Here is a 10,781-nt window from a genome sequence, read left to right as displayed (position 1 = left end):
AAAACTGGGTCTCTTGGTTCATAGTTTGTTTGGGTGTCGTTTCTCTCATGCTGGTCATAAGAAGAATAATACTGAATTCCATCCTCAGTATCAGGTGGGTCCAGTTCCTCCTCATACCCCAAATGAACAGGAAGCTGGGACTCTTTTTGTACCACTTTGGGTTTTGAGTTACCAGGGTTCACTTCCTCAAAGGTAGATGGCAAAAATCCACAAGGTAAAAGCAAATCCCGATGAAGGACTCTCTCAGGCCCATTCCCATTCTCGGGGACAACAACATAAACTGGTGAGTCCGGTATCTGCTTAACAACACAGTATATTGTCTCACTCCAGCGATCTGCAATCTTATGTTTGCCTCTGAGGCCAACATTCCTCACAAGGACTCTGTCACCTACAGCCAGAGTGGACTCTCTCACTTTGTTGTCAAACCTTCTTTTGTTTTGTAAGGCTTGCTTTTGGCTATGCTCTGTAGCTAGCCGATAGCTTTCTGTTAGGCTTTCTGTTAGTTTTTTGACATATTCAGAATGGGACACGCTACTACACCGATCTGGGTTTAGCCCAAAGGCTATGTCTATGGGAAGGCGCGGCTGACGACCGAACATAAGCTGATAGGGGGAAAAGCCGGTGGTATCATTTTTAGTGCAGTTGTACGCATGCACAAGAGGCTGCACAAAATCTTTCCACCTAGCTTTGTCTCCCTCTTCTAGTGTTCCCAGCATTTCAAGAAGGGTTCGATTAAACCGCTCCACGGGATTGCCACGTGGATGGTAGGGTGTAGTTCTAGTTTTTTTAACATGGAGCAGCGAACATAAGTCTTTAATGAGAGCGGACTCAAAGTCACGGCCCTGATCACTATGTAAGCGCTCTGGGAATCCATAATGAATGAAGAAATTGTTCCAGAGGGCTTTTGCCACGGTTTTTGCCTTCTGATCTGCTGTCGGGACTGCTACTGCATATTTAGTGAAATGGTCAGTTATGACCAATATATTCTTTGTTCCTTTTCCGTCTGGCTCGAGCGAAAGGTAGTCCATACAGACTAATTCCAAAGGACGACTGGTTTTAATATTTACCAGAGGGGCACTCTTTTCAGCTCGTGCTTTTCTTCGCATACACCTTTCACAGGTCTTGATCTTTGTGTTTACATCCAGAGCCATACGGGGCCAAAAGAACCGGGTGCGGATCAGATCCAATGTTCTATCAACACCCAAATGTCCAACAGCATCATGAAGGTGTTCAAGGGCTTGGTGTCTGAAGTTCATTGGGAGAACGAGCTGATAACAGGGTTTACCCTGATCAAAACGCTTCCTGTACAGAACCTCATTAGTCAACACTAATTGATTCACTGCTCTCAGCAACAACTGAACCTCTCGACTTTCATGTTGCCTCTTTTTGTATGAAAGGCGTTTTCCTGCCTTTACAATGTCAATCACACGGCTTATAACCGGATCGTGTCTCTGTTCACGTGCCCAATCTTCAAGAGACATCTTTGGCAGAGTACAGGATCCAAGTATATCTGTTTGGCAGAACATGTCAGGTAGTGCAGATGCCTCAATGGCTAGGCATTCTACTGGCACAAGTGGCTGTAGCTCTGTTTCTGCATCAGGTCTTGAGTTAAGCTCATGCCTCTGACACAGTGCTTTTACAGCCTCAGCAGGGAAAACGGGATCTTTATCATCCTGCAAGAACTGATCAATGAACCTTTTGATCCGATCATCTTCATCTTGCGAACTGATATCAGGTATGTTAGTGTCTTGTGGGTGTGGACGCCTCGAAAGACCATCTGCGTCTTGGTTCTTTTTGCCAGCTCTATACTGGATGTTAAAATTAAAGCTGGAGAGTGCAGCCAACCAGCGGTGGCCTGCTGCATCAAGTTTGGCAGATGTCAATATATACGTCAGTGGGTTGTTATCTGTCACCACTGTGAATCGCGCTCCATACAAATAATCAAAGAACTTTTCGGTGACGGCCCATTTAAGAGACAGGAATTCTAGTTTGTGAGCAGGATATCTCCGTTCACAGCGTGAGAGTCCTCTGCTTGCATAGGCTATCACCCTCAAGTTGCCCTCTTGCTCCTGATATAATGCTGCACCAAGACCATGCAAGCTGGCATCGGTGTGGACAATGAATGTTTTTTTAGGATCCGCAAATCCAAGAATGGGAGCTGTTGTGAGTTTTTGAATAAGAGTCTTAAAAGCATCCTCACAAGCAGGAGTCCATCTCTCATCAAATGGTTTCTTGAACTCTGCACTGGTGGAGGGCTTAGTGTTGTTAAATGACTTTCTCTTTGGTGGCATATGACCAGCAGTTAAGTCATTAAGAGGTCTTGCAATTTTGGAGTAGTCTTTTATAAACCTCCGATAATATCCAGCAAAGCCAAGAAAAGACTTGAGCTCTTTGATATTATTTGGTCTGGGCCAGGTGGTAAGGGCTGCTATCTTGGCTGGGTCTGTCTCAACCCCTTTTTCGGACACAACATGACCCAGGTATTTGACAGACTTCCTGAAGAACTGGCATTTTTCAGGTGACAGCTTTAAGCCAAATTCTCGGAGCCTATCAAGTACTTTTAGGAGCCGTTGCTCGTGCTCCTCAAGTGTGGCAGAAAAAACAATAAGGTCGTCAAGGAAGACCAAGACCTCACTCAAATTCATGGGTCCCATGCACTTCTCCATGACCCTTTGAAAGGTACTTGGAGCATTCGTAACCCCCTGGGGCATTCTGTTAAACTCCCAGAATCCCATTGGTGTCACAAAAGCAGTTTTGCACTTATCTTCTTCCTCTACTTCCACCTGGTAATATCCAGACTTCAGATCCATAATAGAGAACCATTTAGAACCTGTCAAGACCGAGAAAGCTTCTTCTATGTTAGGCAATGCGTAGGCATCCTTGATTGTTTGGCTGTTTAGCTTGCGGTAATCAACACACAACCTAATGGTGCCATTCTTTTTCTTCACCACAACAATAGGAGAAGCAAATGGGCTCTCTGATTCTCGGATAATGTTAGCATCTTGGAGCTCTTTCAAGTGAAGTCTGACAGCCTCATAGTCAGAAGGATGGATTGGCCGAGGCCTTTGTTTGAATGGAGTAGGGTCGGACAATCTGATTCTGTGTTTGACTTCAGTGGTGTGGCCATAATCAAGGTCATTTAATGCAAAAACGTCTGACATTGAATGGAGTTTCTTGGTAACTCTCTCTTTCCACTCCTCCGGTAGGGGTGAATCAGAGAAATCGAAAGTGAGTTTACAAGAATCAGACGTCTGCATTGAACTGCATGCTGCAAGATTTGGTGCGAAGTGGGGTGATTCATCTGATGTACTCTTAGTGTCACTTACTGGCAGTGGTGTTACAGCCTTTGGAAGTGAGACCTCTGCTATCACGTAGCCCGCAGGCATTCTGATGTCGTGTGCAGTTTCATTTTTGACAAGGACAGGTAACTTGAAGGAGGAACGTGATGGACTTGTCATGATGTAGCTGCAAAACAGGAGACCAGCAGGTAAGTTTGACTGAGGAGGTTCAACTAAGAGAGTGGTACCCTCTGCTACTGGGACCCTTCTTATGTATCCATTTAACACTGCTCTTTCCCCTGCAGGAATTTTAATACACTCTTTGCTTTGCAGCTTGACACTGCCAACAGTCCCATGTCTCTGGTTTATCCTAAACCTATGATACAAATGTCTGGCTAAAGGGGATTCATGACTGCGCTTGGGTGGGTGAGCGATGTGCTCATCCAAGGTCAGTGCATACCTTTCATACAGAGGGTCCAATACGTTCGTGCCTATTAGCAACGGAACGTGCATATTTGATCTGTGGTCAGGAACAACAAGTGCAAGTGTGTCTACTTTGTCTGGTGCTCCTGTGATATTCTCTGGGAAATCAATCGAGACTTGGATATATCCCAGGTAGGGGACTTCCTGACCACCAGCACCTTCAAGATCTAAAAGGTCTTGTATGGGAAAGATGGGCTGGTGTGCAAGATGGTTGTCATGAAATGATTTTGAAATGGTTGTCACCTGGGAACCCGAATCGATTAGGCTGCTGCACTGGACTCCTTCAATAGTCACTGTGGCTATATACTTCGGCCCTACTAATCCTTTTGGAAGTTTACTGTTACATAGCTCAGTCGCAGAGTGACTTTCACAAGTGGCTGGTGTGAAATTTTGGGTTGACAAGGGACATTGTTCTTTATTGGGTGCAGTCAGTCCCTCCACTGCGACCCTTTCCTGTTTAAATGACCATAACGGTTTTGCCATTCATCCTGCCGCTCCTTTAACTCTCTGTACTTTTGGTCCACTAATGACTTGTTAGCTGGGTTTGCACATTCACGAGCAATATGCCCATCATTGCCACATTTGAAACAGAACCATGCTTTTGGTCGTGGTCTAGGCATGATGTGCTGGACTTCAGCCTCAGTTACTCCAACTGGGGATGGTTCAGGCTTTAGGTGTGTTTCTTTAGCACCTTTCTGTTTCCGCTGTTCTCTCTTTTTGGTAAGCTGCATTTTTAGTTCAGCTACCTGTTTCCTTAAGTCCTCTGTCTGTGTGATGTATGTCTGAAGAATACCAGTACTTGGTTCACAATTGGGAGTTGTCTCAGGCACCAGCTGCACATTTACAGTTGACTTGGTTTTTGTGCCCCCTAAATGGCGTTGCATACGATCATGCTTTGCAGCTCTCCTGTCTTCTTCTGTTCGCAAGTGCAACAAGAAGTCTGAAAATTTAGGGGGTGTGTCTGATTTGAGCTCTAATTGTAATGCAAGGAGTAGGGACTGATCCCAACATCCCCGCTGAAATTGTCTGATTAAGTGCTTGCTAGCGTCTTTGTGTGTTACTCCACCTCTCTGTATGGCTGTAGTCAGCAGAACTTGCAGTCGCTGTAGAAAGTCAGAGGCCTTCTCACCTGCATTCTGGTGAGTGCTTAGAAAGCGTGCAAAGATCTCTTCTCCATCTTCAACTAGTCCATACGCTGATTCAAGAAGTTTGACATACTCACTGGGGGCTGCATATGGACCAAGCTGTCTCACTAAGTCAGAAGCGGGTGGGAGTAGACTTTCTAGCATTTTTCTTCGTTGCATGTCAACATTTGGGTTATCCTGCATCATAAGTTCAACATGGAGGGACCATGTTTCAAAATCAACCTCATTGGGAGGCTTTGGAAACTTGCCTGAAAAGGGACGAAGCCATTTTGAGCTTTGGCTCTGTGTATTGGAGCTGTCATTCTTAATCACGTGCTCTACAATAATTTTCTGAACTTCAGGAGGGTTAAGAATGTCCTTGTCTGAAGTTTTTTGATCATTCGATGTAGTTGGCTGAATCATGTTTGCCCAAAGTTTTGCCTTTGTTCCAAAATTAGAGGTGTCTTGTTCTGTGAGGTCAATTTTAGTGCGTGTTCTGGGCAGTAAAGGTGTTCTGCTGTCATCAGAATCTGCTTCACTATCTGAGTTTAGGTGGTCTCCATGGCCAAAAGAGGCTGAGGACCCAGCAGGGGTGAACTGCTTAGGGGTCCGATTGCCTTTGTAGACTACATCTACACGCCACATAATATTAGTATTCTCAGTGCTGGGGTAAAGCTGTGGGAGGGTAGGAGCTAATTTTGTAACTGATTCTTCAGATTGAAACTCAACTAAAGCTTTTACACCAGAACTCTGGCCTGTTTGTCTTACCCTCAACACTTTGTTTACTGGCCCAAAAGTTGAACAGAACTCAGAAATCTGTTCATCTGTGTCAGATGCGGCAATACCTTCAACATACACACACTTCTTCATATCCATACCATACTCTGTTTCAAAATCCATGTTTGCATGCAATAAAATGTTTTGTTTCCCAAAAAAAAATATGAACACTTGGACAAGGAAATAAACTGGCAATGTATACCGGCAAAAAAAATAGATTTAGCTTTAACTTCTCATTTTAAATCCACCTACTCCTCCTGGCTGGCTCGCCACAGAAATGGATGTAACGTGTATAAAGCAGTAATACACGCACTCACTACTCTAGATCCTAAAGGAGGAGTATAGGTGAGATGAAATCAGACAATTGCTTGTAAGTAAACAAAGCCGGCATTTATTCAACAACCAAATGAATACCAAAAAAATTAATAATTTCTTTCTTTTCCTGCAACCCTTTGTTTAGTTCAGTTCTTGTAATTCAGTCCTTACACTTTATATATTCACCATGTATTGTCCTTTAAATCCTTCTTTACATTTGTTTCAGTCTTTTACCCAAAAAAAAGAGGATCCAAAAATGGATTATAAAATGTCCACAAAATAATAAAAAAAATAGCTCAGAGCTCCAAAAATATAAAACTACCCGGGTAGTGTGATTTTGTGCACAATGGTTCAAGCTTATCTGTCTGGGATGAGGGCTGGAATACGAATGGGTCCACTGTGGAGATATTTTAGGGCATCCAGTACGTCAGCGGCTCGCGGACACAGTCGTGGCTCCACATCTAACCAGTCCCAACTTGAATCAGGTAAACAAAAAAACCAACCTGCACAAGCAGGTGAACATTAACATCAATATCACTCTTTTCAGACAGAAATTAATAACACCAGATCTGGTAAAACTCATTCACAACTGCAATAATCTATGCAGCAGTTTACAGGTCATTACACAGTGTCATACTACTGCATCACGTTGCACACATAGCACTAGCATGTCATGCGGTAGTGTAACTGCCTGCTTATGATCATTTCTTGTCATCAAGTTCTGTCCTACACATAGTTTCACACTTTCTCCGATTGGTTTTAAGTAATCATTTCACAGTATAATGCAGACAAATACAATTACATCAAAACTTGTGGTATGGTGACGCAAGTCACCATAGCATCGCTAGCTTGGTTTAACTAATCGCAGTACTCTGATACACAAGTCATATACAACACTCACCGGAGAACAGAAATCAAAAGAACTGGACAAATCCTCGTTCTTCAGTACCTCTTGGGATCAGGTATGTCATCAAATGCCAAAAACTACCACTCTAATAACATTTTTCTTTACACGATCTCATCTCTCTGTACTCAGTGCTCTCTCCCGTCAGTAATGCGTTGGACTGACGTTTTTCCAAGATGGCGGTAAGTGTGTCAGTAGCACATACATCCCATCTACTGGTGAAACACAGATACTACACCATAAAACAAAGAAAATAACTTTAGACCTACAATGCACTGACTTAGGTGGGTTACACTTGCAGTTTAGATTCTTAGTTTGTTATAGTTTTCCAAATTGTGTCATTTGTATTTTGTCCCTGTTTCCCTCGTTCTTGTTTTCCCCGTGTTCCTGTGTTTCAGGTGTTTGTGTTCTCCCTCCTGTGGCTAGCCTTCGGTGTTTGTGTTTCAGGTGTCTTCCCTGTTTGGTTGCTTCCTTATCCGGTTCATGTGTCATAGTCTTGATGTCTGTGTTTTGGCATTTCCTCTGTGAACCTGCTTCCCCGTCTTGTGTCAGGCCTGTCTGCTGTGTTTAGGTTTCTCTTTAATCATATGTTTAGATTCCGTCTGTTGCTGTTGTCTGTATTTTCCCTTGTTCCTTGTCGCGTCCTCATCGTCATTGTCCTCATTGTTGTTGTCATTGACTCTTCTGTGGTGCGCCTTGTGTTCAAGTTAAGTTCAAGTTCATGTCCTTCAAAGTTCTAGCAAGTTTATAGTTTTGTGCTGCTTGATCCCAGCCAGCCCTGCTTTATGTTGTACACTCGCTAATAAAGCTGAAGTTTAAATTTAGCTCTCGTGTCTGAGTCCTGCATTGGAGTCCTCTGGCTTGCCTGCCACAGCAGTACGAGACATTTTTTCCTTCAGATTTCAGCCAAAACAGCCACAAAATCAAAGCTGGTACACCTTTCTTAGGCTCTTCCTTAGCCTGTGGCTTAAAATTAAAGATTTATTCAGTTACTTCGTATTTAAAAACAAACAAAAGCCAGATAATACTAAGATAATACAGCATAATTTCCTTCCCCACCACTCCCAGCCAAAGCCTCCCCCTAAGTCCCTAGCATTCCCAGACACCAGTAGTGGTCCCACTGCTGTATACCAAGTTTGGACTGGAATTTCAGAGTACAGGCAAATGTACATGCAGTCACTGTTGAATATACTGTTTTTCTGTGCATAAATACTCTACTAATCTTTTTTCTGATTTCAGATGAAAACAGTAATGTGATAGAAGATCCTGAGAAAATAATGTAATGAATTGCTTTCTCCAGTGAGTAATTAAGCAAGGTAATACATTACTTTTAAGAAAATTAATAGGTTATGTATAATACATTACACCCCCATCACCACAGTGGACTCTTTTCGCTTCCTGGGAACTACCATCACCCAGGACCTCAAGTGGGAGCCCACCATCACCTCTGTCATCAAAAAGGCCCAGCAGAGGATGTACTTCCTGCGGCGGTTGAAGAAATTCAACTTGCCAGCAAGGACCATGGTGCAGTTCTATACTGCCATCATTGAGTCCATCCTCACCTCCTCCATCACTGTGTGGTACGCTGGAGCCACCACTAGGGACAAACAGAGACTACAGCGCGTTGTGCACTCTGCTGAGAAGGTGATTGGCTGTAACCTCCCATCTCTCCAGGACCTGTACACCTCCAGGACACTGGGGTGTGCAGGTCGGATCACAGCCGACCACTCTCACCCTGGGCACAGACTTTTTGACCCTCTCCCCTCAGGCAGGAGGCTACGGTCCATACGGACCAGAACCTCCCGCCATAAGAACAGTTTCTTCCCCTCTGCTGTTGGACTCATGAACAATTACCCTAAGACTGTTACCACCACCCTCCACAAACGCTGATGACCCTATGTCTATGCACCTGTCTGACTGCACTGATGTACATATTAGTGGAATATAGTCTACATTCTTTTATCTTTTAATTAGTCTCTGCACTGTATATTTTGTAATTTTGTAATATTTTGCTATAGTTATAGCTCTAATATCTCTGTATATTTGCAATTTGTATACTTGTATATTGTCTTATAGTTTTTATACTTATTTGTTTTTTTCTGTACGCACGAAGTACCGCAGCAATTTCCTAATGCTGTGAACCTGTTCACCCATATGGCAATAAAAACCTTCTGATTCTGATTCTGATTCTGATTACTTTTGTTGAGTACGGATCCTGAGTCAGAGTCAGTTTTCACTTAAAATTAGTTTACAACATTTAGCACACATTAAAAACATCTAGGAAGCTGCCATGATCAACTTATTCACCAAATAATGCTTTTATTTGGTGAGTAAGTGGATCATTGTTAAATGACAATTGATGTGTGTCTTTGTTTGGTGAGTTTAAAACCTGCTCTGATGCAAATTCATTCACTGACACCTGCAGGCAGGCCTGTGACTCACTGGTGACACAAAGATGCTTGGAAAGCACCTTGTATACAGTTTTCCTTCCTATTTCCTGGAAATGTTTGGAGAATGAGACATTTTTCATAATTTGCTTCAGTGTGCCGCCACAATAGATCTAAAATAGATAGGAATGTATGAGCCATCTTTTTTTTGTTTGTTAAACTGCTCAACACTGACGTGCGAATCATCCATAAAAACCAGTTTTAAATTATACCTTTAGGTACTTTGTTACCTGTCACTAGTTTGTGTAGCAACAAGGTGAATCCCAAAGAGCTAATAGCTGAAAAGTTGGCATATCTCAGCATGGTGTGTGTGTGTTACAAGTGGCACTGAATGGCATGCTTAAGGTTGCTGTAACACACAATACAGTAGAGTACAGAGTTAGCGCACTTCATCTACTCACAGACTGCGTGACTGAGCTCACGACTGTAAGGGCTTTAGTGTCAGTCTTTGGCATCTTAGTGCCATTGCTGACATCTTGTAGCGCACACCCCAAAACAAGGAGGCAACATTAAAACAGAGCAGTGAACAGGACCTCAGCCTCAATAAAATGAAAAATTATGAGGGGGATGAACTGTAAGTCATGTCCTTAGAAAACAGGGACTCAGAGATGCTGTTGGCCGTTTACTTGATCCATCTACCCTCTGATGTAGCCTCATCAGAAAAGGGTCTCAGTGGAAGGGTAGCTGTCAAGATGCCCTTCCTAACAAAGGGAAACAGGGAGACAAAACAGAGGTAGGCCAGATTGCACAAGAACTAGACGGAGGCTTTTCTTATACTGCTAACCAGGGTTATTATAGTTAACGAAAACGAACGAAATAACGAAAACTGAAATTGAAAAAACATTGTCGTTAACTGAAATAAATAAAAACTATAATTAAAAGGAAAAAACGATAACTAATTAAAACTGAATTGTGAGTTTACAAAACTAACTAAAACTAACTGAAATTATCGATAAACTGACTTTCATTTTAAGCCTTGTGGATTGATATGAAATCATTGTTTCCGCTCTCGGAGTTTAAGCTGGGAGCGCCACAGGACAACTGTGTGTGTGAGTGCGCATGTGCGTGCGCATGTGCGTGCGCTCACCGCGCTGGTCCGCAAAGTAATTGCTGCGGTCTGCCGAGAAAGCGGCAGAGTCCCGTATGGAGGTTCTTTGAGTACAAACACCTGCACACGACCATAAGGTAATTAACACACACAATCCAGCTACACAAGCATAAATGCGGACATGAGGTCGACAACTTCCGTAGGTTGTGTACAGAGGCCGCAAAGACCCTGCAGGTTTAATTAGCAGCATCTAACCAAGCTAGCTCCAAAACAGAAGCAGCTTCAGGTGGTGAGAACATCAGGATGCAGCTGGATTTGAGCTTTGACTCCTTCAAATAGTTTGTTTTTGTTTAACACCACATGTAGGCGTTATTAATCTGCTGCACTGATGCTGAAGTTTATTGT

The sequence above is a fragment of the Archocentrus centrarchus genome, chromosome 3 (genome assembly GCF_007364275.1).
Source record: "Archocentrus centrarchus isolate MPI-CPG fArcCen1 chromosome 3, fArcCen1, whole genome shotgun sequence".
Lineage (NCBI taxonomy): Eukaryota > Metazoa > Chordata > Actinopteri > Cichliformes > Cichlidae > Archocentrus > Archocentrus centrarchus.
The sequence above is the reverse complement of the archived record's forward strand: the minus strand, read 5'-3'. Positions refer to the sequence as shown.